At 41.8% G+C, this 12262-nt stretch overlaps 1 protein-coding gene across 3 annotated transcripts in view; it reads right to left on the bottom strand.

Annotated features, from left to right (window-relative positions):
* Positions 1–12262, bottom strand: part of LOC149461400 (ethanolaminephosphotransferase 1-like) — a 97762-nt gene that overhangs the window by 29210 nt on the left and 56290 nt on the right. The gene's annotated exons all lie outside the window — the stretch shown is intronic.

Here is a 12262-nt window from a genome sequence, read left to right as displayed (position 1 = left end):
AGGGCTGGCGAGGGAGCAATTTCACAGAGGTGGAAGGCTCTCCCACATGACTCTGCTGCTGATGTGTGACATAATCCTAAGGTTGCACTGCTGTTTGCAGAGTACTATTTTGCAGTTTGTTAGACACCTGCAAATATTGATTTTGCTGAACAGCGGCCTCTAGAATGGGTGAGGCATATAAGCCTTTTTTGCAAGCAGACACAGTGATAGAAATTTAAGCTTTCCAGTTTTTAATGTAAGGCAATTGCTGTAATGTCTGAATAGAATTAGCAGATTCTTAATTTAATTAAAACAAATTAAATCTGAAAAAACACTATTCATTAGAACTGAACAGAATAAAACTGACTTTTGTTAATAACACACTAATGTCTTGAAGTATATTGCCACTTTTGTAGTCAAATTGGGATAACAACTAAACTTATATTTGTTATATGTCCCTATTAACATAGCATAACTTAAAAACATTTTCAAAAGTTGCTGGTAATATTTTACTCCTGCCTTGCAATGAGTGTCTATCAAATACACTGCTCAAAGAAATGAAATTAACACACTGAAAACACATCGGATTTCAATGGGGAAAAATATCATGATGGATATCTATACAGATATTATTATTATTACAATACAGGATTTATATAGCGCCAACAGTTTGTGCAGTGCTTTACAATATAAGGGAGACCATACAATTACAATACATTTCAGTACAGAAGGAATAGGAGGGCCCTGCTCATGGAGCTTACAATCTAAAGGAAGGAGGAGGTGGTACAAAAGGTGATAGCTGTAGGCGATGTTCTGATGGAGGTGGCACAAGTACAGTTCTTAGGTGGAGGTGGGGTAGGCTTCCCTGAATAAGAGTGTTTTTAAAGATCGCCTAAAGGCAGACAGGGTGGGGGGCTGACCGGACATACTGTGGTAGGGAGTTCCAGAGGATGGGAGAGGCTCTAGTGAAGTCCTGGAGGCAAGCGTGGGAGGAGGTGACGAGGGAGCTAGAGAGCAAGATGTCTTGGGAAGAGTGGAGTCGGCGACTTGGACGATATCTTCGGATGAGGTTGGTAACGTAGCTAGGGGCAGTGTTGTGGATGGCTTTGTATGCAGTGGTTAGTACTTTGAATTTTATACATTGAGTTAGTGGAATCCAATGAAGGGATTGAACAAGAAAAAAAAAAAAGGAAAAAAAAGAAGCCTCCTGCGCTGCCAGATATACTAAAAAACCCAAACCACAGTGGCTGCTAACACCTAACTATAATCAAATAGTAAGAAAAAATGTATAAAAGAAATAGTGCTGTGCTACTTAACCATAAAGTGACTGAACAATCAACATAAAAACAAATAAATGTGCAAGAAAGTGCTGTACTACTGATTCATAAAGTGAGTGAACAATCAGCATAAAAAACATCAAAAGATGAGTGAACAATCAGCATAAAAAACATATGTATTTCAAATGGACCGCGCTAAGGTCACAAATCAACTAAATCCAATGTGCAAATTAAAGTGATAACAAGAACAAAATTCAAATACAATATTAGTATTCAGTCCCGACATGTGAATTTTTAGTGCAATGGTGCTGTGTCTTTAATGGTGAACCTCCATACTGAAATGACAAATGCTTCACTGTGTTCACACTGGTGCCCCACATAGATGTAAACTAACCATCATTTCATGACCATCTATCTCTAGGTAAGTCACACTCGCTTTTGGGACTATCCCAGTATGCAATATGGTCCTGATGGCCGATATTCCTTCACCTCTTAACTGTGGTTGCTGGTAGTAACCGACAAACTTCCACTAGGACTGCAGCAATATTAGAAAACTCCTCTCCTCCAAAGGCAGTATTTCATATTTTCAGCGTAAATTAAAACAAAACCAGACATCCCATAGTGTAAAACCCTATAGAACTTTAATATGGGGTCAAACACTAATAATGCCACTCACAAAACAATGCCATTCCTGGCACCGGGTGTATTCAGCTTTGTTAATTATGAATAGGAATTAAGATGACGCAACTTCCGCTGATGCCACTTCCGGTATTTGGAATACGGCGGCCATCTTAATTCATGCTGGGTTAGTCCCAAAAGTGAGTGTGACTTACCTAGAGATTGGTGGTCATGAAATGACGGTGAGTTTACATCTATCTGGTATCATATATATAGTATAATTTTCATACATTTAAAAAACATTTTTCCTAAGCACAACAGCACCCCCTTTCTTTCAATAAAAAACATATGACTCGTGCCATAAGGAAATAATCCCAACAGGTATGAAACGAGTGTCATAAGTGGCAACAAAGATAAATTGTGACCAAAAAATAGTAAATGCAATACAGATAGAGTGTTCAGTGGATGAAATGCATGAAAAATATATAAAAAACACAACTAATGTCAATGGCAAAAAATTGTGGCTTCAAACAAATAGTCCCAAAAAAACACAAAAAAAGTGTGCATCTTCAGCACAAAGCCGTGAAAACTCAGTGGCCCCAACAAACGGGCAATCCATCACCACCTAGCATGAGCGCTCACCTTCCAACTGTGACCCACAAGGAGTCACAAAGCATAAAAATAGGTTGATGATTCCAGACTGGATGGATCTCAATGGTAAGACAAACGAAGGCTCCTGTCCATGGCATATACAGCAAGCAGTACCGATGTCCTTACAGGTCTCCGAAACATGATAACTCAGAGGTGTTCTACTGGATTTAGGTCAGGCGAGTGTGGGGGCCATTCAATGGTATCAATTCCTTCATCCTCCAGGAACTGCCTGCATACTCTCGCCACATGAGGCCGCATATTGTCATGCACCAGGAGAAACCAAAGACCCACTGCACCAGCGTTAGGTCTGACAATGGATCCAAGGATTTCATCCCGATACCTAATGGCAGTCAGTGCCATTGTCTAGCCTGTATAGGTCTGTGTGTCCCTCCATGGATATGCCTTCTCAGATCATCACTGACCCACCACCAAAATGGTCACGTTGAACATTGTTACAGGCAGCATAACGATCTCCACAGCTTCTCCAGACCCTTTCATGTCTGTCACATGCTCAGGGTCAACCTCCTCTCATCTGTGAAAAGCACAGGGCGCCAGTTGCAGACCTGTCAATTCTGGTGTTCAATGGCAAATGCCAATTGAGCTCTATGGTGCCAGGCAGTGAGCACAGTGCACACTAGAGGACGTCGGGCCCTCAGGCCACCCTCATGAAGGCTGTTTCTGTTTGTTTGGTCAGAGACATTCACAGCAGTAGCCTGCTAGAGGTCATTTTGTAGGGCTTTGGCAGTGCTCATCCTGTTCCTCCTTGCACAAAGGAGCAGATACCGGTCCTGCTGATGGGTTAAAGACCTTCTATGGCCCTGTACTGTTCTTCTAGAAACTGCCTGTCTCCTAGAATCTCCTCCATGCTCTTGAGACTATGCTGGGAGACACAGCAAACCTTCTGTGCCATCCAGAAGGAGTTGGACTGCCTGTTCAACCTCTGTAGGGTCCAGGTATTGCCTCATGCTACCAGTAGTGACACTGACCCTAGCCAAGTGCAAAACTAGTGAAAAATTGTCAGAAAAGATGAGTAGGGAAAAAAATGTCAGTGGCCTCCACCCGTAAAATCATTCCTGTTTTTGGGGTCATCTCATTGTTGCCCATCTAGTGCACCTGTTCTTAATTTCATTAACACCAAAGCAGCTGAAACTGATTAACAACCCCCTCTGCTGCTTAACTGACCAGATCAATATCCTAGGAGTTTAATTGACTTGATTTTATACTCTGATTAAAAAGAGTTCCTTTAATTTTTTTTGAGCAGTGTATATACAGTCAGGTCCATAAATATTGGGACATCGACACAATTCTAACATTTTTGGCTCTATACACCACCACAATGGATTGGAAATGAAACGAACAAGATGTGCTTTAACTGCAGACTGTCAGCTTTCATTTGAGGGTATTAACATCCAAATCAGGTGAACGGTGTAGGAATTACAACAGTTTGCATATGTTCCTCCCACTTGTTAAGGGACCAAAAGTAATGGGACAGAATAATAATCATAAATCAAACTTTCACTTTTTAATACTTGGTTGCAAATCCTTTGCAGTCAATTACAGCCTGAAGTCTGGAATGCATAGACATCACCAGACGCTGGGTTTCATCCCTGGTGATGCTCTGCAAGGCCTCTACTGCAACTGTCTTCAGTTCCTGCTTGTTCTTGGGGCATTTTCCCTTCAGTTTTGTCCTCAGCAAGTGAAATGCATGCTCAATCGGATTCAGGTCAGGTGATTGACTTGGCCATTGCAGAACATTCCACTTCTTTTTCTTAAACTCTTTGGTTGCTTTTGCAGTCTGCTTTGGGTCATTGTCCATCTGCACTGTGAAGCGGCGTCCAATGAGTTGTGAAGCATTTGGCTGAATATGAGCAGATAATATTGCCTGAAACTCTTCAGAATTCATCCTGTTGCTTTTGTCAGCAGTCACATCATCAATAAATACAAGAGAACCAGTTCCATTGGCAGCCATACATGCCCACGCCATGACACTACCACCACCATGCTTCACTGATGAGGTGGTATGCTTAGGATCATGAGCAGTTCCTTTCCTTCTCCATACTCTTCTCTTCCCATCACTCTGGTACAAGTTGATCTCGGTCTCATCTGTCCATAGGATGTTGTTCCAGAACTGTGAAGGCTTTTTTAGATGTCGTTTGACAAACTCTAATCTGGCCTTCCTGTTTTTGAGGCTCACCAATGGTTTACATCTTGTGGTGAACCCTCTGTATTCACTCTGGTGAAGACTTCTCTTTTTTGGTGACTTTGACACACATACACCTACCTCCTGGAGAGTGTTCTTGATCTGGCCAACTGTTGTGAAGGGTGTTTTCTTCACCAGAGAAAGAATTCTTCGGTCATCCACCACAGTTGTTTTCCGTGGTCTTCCGGGTCTTTTGGTGTTGCTGAGCTCCCCAGTGCGTTCCTTCTTTTTAAGAATGTTCCAAACAGTTGTTTTGGCCAAGCCTAATGTTTTTGCTATCTCTCTAATGGGTTTGTTTTGTTTTTTCATCCTAATGATGGCTTGCTTCACTGATAGTGACAGCTCTTTGGATCTCATCTTGAGAGTTGACAGCAACAGATTCCAAATGCAAATAGCACACTTGAAATGAACTCTGTACCTTTTATCTGCTCATTGTAATTGGGATAATGAGGGAATAACACACACCTGGCCATGGAACAGCTGAGAAGCCAATTGTCCCATTACTTTTGGTCCCTTAAAAAGTGGGAGGCACATATGAAAACTGTTGTAATTCCTACACCGTTCACCTGATTTGGCTGTAAATACCCTCAAATTAAAGCTGACAGTCTGCAGTTAAAGCAAATCTTGTTTGTTTCATTTCAAATCCATTGTGGTGGTGTATAGAGCCAAAAATGTTAGAATTGTGTCGATGTCCCAATACTTATGGACCTGACTGTAGCTGGCCTGCACTAAATGGTAATTCCCACAACAAAATAAATCCTTATAAGTGCAGTATATAAAATAGTGTGGTGCTCTAGTATATCATATATACCATAAAAATGTACAGTAAATAACTATCCTATTCACTTGGTATTTGGGACAGAGAGCAAGCTTGGAGAAATCTTTTTTCTCCCCACACTCCTTTTAGCTCCCCACAATTTACTCTCAGCCTTCTTCCATGTCAATTTCACTGGTGGGAAAATAAAGGACTCCTATGAATAGGGATTTTTTTGCATGGTAATGACCTATATACTCTGCAACACTATCAAAGCAAATTACCCTAACCGAATTGTTCTGATACAGCCAAATTACATCATATCTCCATACCAAATCTAAAGGTTCAGCTTTGTCTCTGAAACCATTCAAGATCTTCTGTAAAACCAGATACTCAACCAAAGGTGGCATTTCTATCATACGTATATAATCTATTAATGGATCTAAATAATAAAATCTCATGCCTAACAGCTAAATTCACACTCCACTCTGGGAAACCCTAATAAAACTCACCCTCACAAGCTTGAGCAACCTGAAGAACAAACAGATGTCTGGTCATAAATAACTCAACTGAAGGGAATGGCCAGTATACCTCCCTGATAGATTTGTTATCAGCCAACACTCTAACTCATGAACCAACAGCACAGCCATAGTAAGGATATATTTACCTCCCTCAGTTAATGTGCAGCATTTTGAGCCCAAACACCGCTACCCTAGGAGTACTGGGAGCAGAACCAGCCCAATTCCTCTCCTAGGTTTCGGATGCCCAGTTCACCTATCACATTTATATTCATTTTGACGCTAAATCCAGGCTGGACAATAATCTACATTTTAGCAGACTGTACCCCATAGGTATTCAGAGATATGAATACCTATACAAAACTGTTTCTGGGACATAAATGTGGTGACCTCCCAGCAGACTTCCATGAAGAAGTCACGTGGTCTTGTGACACAACACGTCGGAGGATGGAGACAGGTGATGCCCGGTCATGGCCTAGACCAGAAGGAGGTATTGATCTGCAGATTTGGAACGGAGATACGTGATTATAGTTTTTATCAGAGTGAGTATAATGATCTTTTACTTATTAAATCTTACCTTTATTACTACACTATGGGTGCCCTCTCTTCACTATCTTTTCTTTGGAGCATCCATTGACCTATATGAAGGACTTTTTTTGCCATCCGATTGGGAAGTGTACGAGGGGAGAGTCTGTTACCCAGATTGAGGGGCCTTATTTCAAGCGCGTTTGACTTCTATGTGAATATGGGTCTCAACTTGAGGTGAGCAGCCAATTTGCACATATGGTGGAGCATGATTGTCTTGGTGACACAATAGGTGATATCGCTCTGGGACTAAGATATTGAACAGCACAGATTTTATTTGAATGTGGACTGGTTGCAAATCAATATTTTTATTTAGTATACAGTTTGACAGCACGGATCCTTATTCACCTATATGGACCTTATACTAAGTGTGGCTCACCCATGATTATTCACCTTTATTTTTATCTTTTTCCAAGACTTATTGATGTTTTTCACTCATATATTAATGTTGGTTATGAATTGTGATTTTATTTGATCATGAACTGTTATGATGTTTGAGATGAATTTACATGGCACAGTGTGTGATGTGCATAGTTAATATTTAGCATTTATATATGATTTGCAGCACTGGGTTTTGGCATCAATTACAATTTTTATTTATTTTATACTAGATTGTACTGCACCACTTTTACTTTATTTATCCCTCCCAGAAACCATCCCTTAAACCGGTTGACTAGTCAGATGGTCTCTGCCAACACCCCCTCCCCCCCTGATGTAAAGAAAAGGGGAATGCCAGGACATTTTGATAGCTCTCGTTTTAACATCAAACCAAGGACGAGCCACTGTACCATTTTTTACTTATTCATTGGACTCTGCAAACCAGGACATTGTTAAGCATTCTTAATTTTCAACTCCTTTTTATTTCTCTGTTGCCTTGTTGTCTCTTTATTTCTTTGTAACACCCCTATTTCTGTAAATATTTTATTTGCACCACTTTGACCTTTTCATTATTAAACCATATTTTTAAAAGTGTTAAAACTGTCTCTAAGGCTTTTAATGCAAACTAAAAGAATCCCTGTCTCTTGAAGAATGCTACTGTAGTATAAATGTCTTAACATACCTGTGTGTATTAGAGATGTGTATTCTAAAATCATAGTTGTTGATGCTAAGATTATGAGTTTCTGCCTTCTCGGTAAAAAAGGTGGTGATAGCAGTTTAAAGGGTTATTGCTCAGTTAACGTAACCCAGTGACAATCGCTCTCAGGCTGCTAGCACCTAGATTGTGGTCCCGCAAACTGGAAAATCTTTGTGCAGAGTGCAGCTGAGTGGCATTATGTACTGTAAGTGACAGCATGGTGTGAGAGTGGTAAGTCCTTTGTCACGAGTTGGTGCGAAGGGCAGGGGTCAGGCACCCCTTTCGTCATAGTACCTACTAGGGTAATGAAAATGCATCCACAAGTCTCTACTCTCCAGTACACAAATGAATCCTCAGTGATGCAAACAGTTTATTTCCAAAATTCTCCACCATCAGTCTTCAGTGATGCACTTCACCAAAAACTGCAAAATCTTTGTGCATTTTTCACTCTGGCTACACCGCAAACAACACCCCAGATGTGATCTCACTATAATGAATGGGACCTACTAACTGACAGGTCCAAACAATACTATTTCTCACCAGGGGTTAATCACCCTTTCCTTAATGCAACATACTATCAATGGTGTAAGTGAAATAATTTAGTAAAACCACCATATTAAATAGGCTGAGGCCTGTGGGTCACAGGGGAGGGAATCCTCAAGAGCCCTATATATAGCAGTAGTAAGACAACTTTCTGCCTTCAGTCACTTTATTTGAATTGCACCATAATCTATGTATGTACTTTGATTTAAGGGCTTGTCTTCTGTAGCCTGTGAGCTGTTGGCAAGCCATACTGTGCAGATGTTTCTAAGAGCTTTCTCAAATTTGGCTGCAAAAGCAAAAATACCCTTTAAATTAGAACTGAATTAAAAAAAAGTAAAGATTTGCTATGGTAAGAGAACAATTAGAATTGTTAATTGTGCCTGAATAACATCCTGAAGTTTTGCTTTGAATTCCTTCTAGTAAGTGAGGCCTAGGTACTCCTGTGCATACAGCCTCATAGGAGTGTATCTGCAGTGTGGGATAATTCTAGGCTACTGCTAGTCTCATGAGATTGGGAATAAAATTTGGTAAAGTCAGTTAGGTGCTCCTCACTTTTCTACTTACTGTAGCTTCTGACATGAGAGGGCATGCGGAGCGGCGATCTGTTGTGCGCTGTTTCCCTGGGACACAGCAGATCACCAGTCACTGTAAAGAGCCGATGACGTCAGCTCTGTCATATGATCAGCTGTGTCGATTAACACAGCTGATCACATGTAAATAGGAAATGCCAGTGATCGGCAGTCCTCTCCTCCCACTAACAGTTAATGAGGAGAGGAGAGCCGGTAAATCGACATTCCTCAGAAGGGACATCTACACTGATCATCAGGGCACTGATGATCAGGGCCCTGATGATCAGTGTAGCCCCATCAGTGCCATCTGTCAGTGACCATCAATGACACCTGTAAGTGCCCATCAGTGCCACATATCAGTGCCTACCAGTGCACATCAACGCCACATATCAGTGCCCATCAGAGCTGCCTTTCAGTGCCAGTCAGTGCCACCTACCAGTGCCCATCAGAGCCACCTATCAGTGCCATATATGAGTGCTGCCTTTCATTGCCCATCAGTGATGCCTGTCAATGCCCACAGGTGATGCCTGTCAATGCCCATCAGTGCCACCTATCAGTGTCTCATCAGTGCCGCCTATCAGTGCCCATCACTGCAGCCTCATTAGCGCACATCAGTGAAGGAGAAAAATTACTTATTTACAACATTTTATAACAGAAACTAAGAAAAAACTTATTGTTTTTTAAAATGTTCAGTCTTTTTTGTTTATCAAAAAATAAAAACCCCAGTGGTGATTAAATACCACCAAAAGAAAGCTCTGTCTCAAAAAAATGAAAACATTTTGTTTGGGTACAGTGTTGCATGACCACGCAATTGTCATTCAAAGTGCAACAGCGCTGAAAGCTGAAAATTGGCCTGGGCAGGAAGGGGGTAAAAGTGCCTGGTAGGCAAAAGGTTAAAGGAATTATTTCAGTCCTGCCCCCACTCCCTCCTTAAAGGCTGTGATTAAGGAGCCAATGTCTCTGAGCCTATGAGGTGGGAAACAGTGGAAAGAGCTGCTGCTCTCAGGCACAGCTCTGGATCGAAATCAGGCTCAACTACATATAAGGAGAGGGGGGCTGAACTCGGAAGGTTTTTTACCTTAATGCAGAAAATGCAATAGGTAAAAAACCTTCAGCCTTTAGAACCACTTTAAGACACTGGGTTTATGTATATATTTGAAATTTTAGGTGACGTCTATACCAGCAGTTTAGTTGTTACAGACAGAAGCTCCAGATTTTATACATGAATGCATAGTTTGGCTTTGTACACAAATGGTCCATCAGTTAAGATAGCCCTGACAAATATAAATTTAGAATTTATGAAAAACTCAAGAGAGGTAAATGTAACAAGAATGGTATCTCTGAAAGGGCATCATGTGGCAGAAGAGAAGTGCTGTGGAATCGGGGGGAGGGGCATGAGCATGGTGCTCTACAACAGTATGGGCTAGGAGATACATGACCCCCTCCGCTTACCTGTGCTGCTGCTGAGAAGCCTCGGTATGGGAGAGTCCTGTGCGGCTGATGATCAGTGTAGCCCCATCAGTGCCATCTGTCAGTGACCATCAATGCCACCTGTAAGTGCCCATCAGTGCCACATATCAGTGCCTACCAGTGCACATCAATGCCACATATCAGTGCCCGGTAGAACTGCTTTTCAGTGCCAGTCAGTGCGTGTCAGTGCCACTTACCAGTGCCCATCAGAGCCACCTGTGCGGCTGGTGGACCAGGGAGCAGAGAGATGTGCAGCGGTACAGGACCAGAAGGCGGCCGCCTATCACTAGGAGAAGAAGGACCTGGCAGAGAAGCAGAGAACTGGGAGGACCCATGTGATCAGTCATGTGACCGGGCAGGGAGCCTGGGAGCTGAGCGCCGGAGAGAGGAGGATGGAGCCTTTCTGCCCCATCCCTAACGGGCCCCCAGCTTGCTCCTCTTTACAGCGTGGCGGATTCCTTGTGGAGAGGCAGAGTGTGGAGTGGTGATGGTGGCAGTGTGTGGTACGGAGGTGTGTGCGTTGCAGAGCCGGTCGCAGGATGTGAGGCAGAGATCTGGGAGGAGGAGACTGCTGGGCCTAGGAGCCCCCCAACACAAAGGGTGAACCAGCGAGACACAAGAAGAAAATAAGGAACAATCGAATGCCAGTCAGTGTTTTGGGGGCCCCAGAGGTGGATGGGATAGTGTACTCAGGACTCAATCTGAAAAGTAAATCTGCACTTAGCATCATAACCCCCCATACATCTTGAGAATCATGAAGATTAGATCTGTCAAAGGAGGGGAGCGAAAACTCCTCAGTCGAACTTAAATACAAGTACAATAAAAAAATACATGCCTTTGCATGAGAAAAGCCCAGAGGAACTAACTCTGGAAAGTCAGGGAGAAGAATACTAAACTGGAGGTCAAGAGAGATTGTCTTTTGAGGTATTGGACAGAAATCAGCTGAAAGAGATCTCAAAGCCAGATAGAGAAAGGGGAAAAAGAAATATGGAGGAGCAAGAAGCAAGGCTACAAATGCCCACAAAATCAGAAATCACTGATATGTTTGTAAAACTAGAAAATTCTATAAAAAGCGAAATGGCTGTTTTACACTGCGAAATGGGACAAGTTCTGTCACGAGTAGAGGAAACAAAAGGGAAATTGGAAAAACAAGCACAAGTAATTAATAAATTAGAAGAACAAATGGAGGAAATGAAAAGAGAACAGAGACTGTTATGCTATAAATTAGAAGATCAGGAAAACAGAGATAAAAGAAGATCAGAGGTATACCAGAAATGTCTCAAGGAGAAGATCTAAGGGACACTATGAGAAGATTGTTTAATAAAATAATGGAAAGGAGAAAGACAAAGCAATTGAAAATAGAGTGCACAGGATAAGAAGATTCCAAAAAATCACATCAGATACCCCTAGGCACATGAAGACAGAGAAATAAGTTGGAAAAAGCTACACGGGATGCCAGATATAAAGTATGGAGAGACGAAACTGCAAATTTTTGCAGACATAGCACAGGAGACATTTGCTAGAAGAAGAGCTTTGAAACCATTGTTAGAACAAATGAGAAATTAAAACATACGTTACAATTGGGGATTCCCGGCATACTTGATCAGGTGGAAGGATGGGAAATTGGTGAAACTGAGATTCCCAGAAGTTCTAAATGACTTTTGTGAAAAATTAGAATTACAAATTTTATACATTAATGGGTGGTTTGTAGAAAGGAAAGAGAATATAACATTAGATGAGGGGAAATGACAATCAGTCTCTAAAAAGAGATAGGTGGATGGGGGGCGAAGGTGGTAGAAGGGATTTGAGAGAGAAGTGGGAGGTGGAGGATCCAAGTGTGGTATTCTCTACCCCCCTTAATATATAAAAAAAAATTAAAAATTGCTCTCTCTCCTCCCCCCACTGCCCTGCTCATCCCATCCGCTGGGTAATACTTCAGGGACAAAATCCTTCTCCTTCAAGGATGGGTTAAAGGGAGCCCTCAGGTTAAGGTAAATGTGTATTAGGCTAGAAAACTATAATA

Source organism: Staurois parvus, unplaced genomic scaffold (genome assembly GCF_062004578.1).
Source record: "Staurois parvus isolate SC_StPar_1 unplaced genomic scaffold, SC_StPar_1.0 ptg000203l, whole genome shotgun sequence".
Classification (NCBI taxonomy): domain Eukaryota; kingdom Metazoa; phylum Chordata; class Amphibia; order Anura; family Ranidae; genus Staurois; species Staurois parvus.
Note: the sequence above shows the minus strand (reverse complement) of the source record. Positions and strands in the feature narration are given on the sequence as shown.